Here is a 2079-nt window from a genome sequence, read left to right on the forward strand (position 1 = left end):
AGGTTCTTGTGATCACACATGAAACTCGCAGTCTGGGGAAGAGCGGGCTCAGTGAAAGCGGCAAATTATAGTGAGGTTGGGACTTGTTAGCTAAGTAAGTTCAGTACAGAGCAAGAGAAGCAAGTGGAAAGAATGAGCAGGGGAGATAGATTGGTATGAAAAAAAGCAAAGGAAAACCAAGCTGTGAAAGGCACTCGGGGTTTTTATAATGGTGATGTTTCAGGACTAAGAAGAGCTGCATCTTGGTGACTGCATACAAATGTAAGCAGTGATCAGGAAAAAAGCAGACCACGGCATGTTCTCACGTGACCCCAGAGATGTCGGTATCTATCTCCTCTCTCGGTGTCAGCAAAAGCACTTCAAATATCCATCAGCAAAATGTTTTCTTGTGTGAATATCTGTAAACATCTGGCTCATTAGCAGGATGTTTGCATTTCTGGGAGGCTAGTATTTTGTTATCTGTTATCCCCAGGAGTATGACAGTTTTGCATTCGGCTCAATTTTATGTTTGTTTTTTGTTTTTCCACATCCCAGTGAAAAACCTCTGTCTTCAGATGACAGGTGCTGGAAGGGCTAATGACTTGTTCAAAGGAACAGGAATCTTCTGCAGCTGCCCTGAGCCTCTTCATTTGTTGCCAATAAATAAGTAGTGGATTCAGTGCTTGTAGAAGTTGTTGAGCTGATCTCACAAGTCATGGAGAAACCAGAAATCTATCTCCTGGATAATTTAAAGAGCGTGCTGAATAATTAGGGGTACAACAAGGTTAATATGTTTTATGATTTTAAAAGAGAATAATCAACTGCTGCAGTTTCAGTTCTTCTATTCCAACTGGCCAAAAATGAAGCAGAATATCTGTTATTCTGCTTGGACATTTCCAAATGAAACTTTGAATATTTCTTTCTTGGCAACTTTTTTTTTTTTTTGAACAGCAGAAGAAGGGTGTAAACAAAAAGGCTAAAGAAAATGAACAGAAAACCACTAGGAAATATCTGTTGTTGTTTTTATGTTTTTGTTTGTTTGTTTGTTGTTTTTGTTTTTTAGTTTGCTGAAAAGTTGGAGAAGGTTAGCAGGTTATATCTTAGCAGGTTATATCTAACTTGGTATTTTTTCGTTTAGACATCATAGAGGAAAACAAAACAAAATTGTTCTTATTTTGTTTCTCTCAAAGTAACTGTTTTATATATTCAGTATATTGTTGTGCTGGGGTGTTGGTGAATGGGAATATATAAATGCTATAATATTGATTCGAGTTTTCTGCTTAGCAGAAGCTGTTTCTGAGTACATTTATTAGGATTATCATTATCTTTCTTTCTGCAGGACATCAAAATCAGGCTTTCATCTTTTTTTCTTGTTTGCTTTTGACTTCAAAACAGGGTTGCCCAATACCCACCTATTTTTCTTTACTTGCTGTCAGGATGGCCGAGTGGTCTAAGGCGCCAGACTCAAGGCTCTGCCTTCCTTTCCCTGGGTGTTCTGGTCTCCGTATGGAGGCGTGGGTTCAAATCCCACTCCTGACAGGTGCTTTTCACTCTGTGCCGCGTGCTCTAGGTGTCTTTGCTTGAGCAGGGTGGGTTGCACTACATGATCTCTAGAGGTCCCTTCCGATCTCAACCATTCCATGGATTCAGAAAATCTGTGATTTTACGATGCATATTTATGTTTCGTTACTTTTATATGGCACGCCATCTACTTGTGATGCTCTACTGAAGCAATATTGTAGGCAATCTTGACTTGCTTACTTGAGACTGCTAGGGGTAGAATAATAATGCATTAACACCTTGTTGCTAGTTTTTTTACCCAATAATTTCAGTTTGCCTTTTTTGTTTGTTTTGCGTATAATTTCCGACTTCTCTCTTCCATTGATATTATCTGGTTACTGTCACTGAATTATACTGTCCTATTTTGTTGTCTGAATAGAAGGTGCTAGATTTCCCATTTGTACAAGCTACTGTGTCTGCAGTCCAGAAGCTCTACTGCAAGTGATGACAGTTTAAGAGCCACTAACAGCAGCCCTTTTCAGAGGCCCAGCCTCCTTCTTGAGAGCTTCTACCCACAAAGAAGGAGAAGCAGATCAGCTG

At 39.4% G+C, this 2079-nt stretch overlaps 1 non-coding gene across 1 annotated transcript; it reads left to right on the plus strand.

Annotated features, from left to right (window-relative positions):
* Window positions 1–1410: 1410 nt before the first annotated feature.
* On the plus strand, window positions 1411–1518 carry TRNAL-CAA (transfer RNA leucine (anticodon CAA)). Its single transcript has 2 exons — window positions 1411–1448; window positions 1473–1518. It is a non-coding gene; the product is annotated as a tRNA-Leu (tRNA).
* The last annotated feature ends 561 nt before the right edge of the window (window positions 1519–2079 follow it).

Source organism: Tinamus guttatus, unplaced genomic scaffold (genome assembly GCF_059628265.1).
Source record: "Tinamus guttatus ecotype Peru unplaced genomic scaffold, ASM5962826v1 Tinamus_guttatus_pri_ptg000104l, whole genome shotgun sequence".
NCBI classification, from domain to species: domain Eukaryota; kingdom Metazoa; phylum Chordata; class Aves; order Tinamiformes; family Tinamidae; genus Tinamus; species Tinamus guttatus.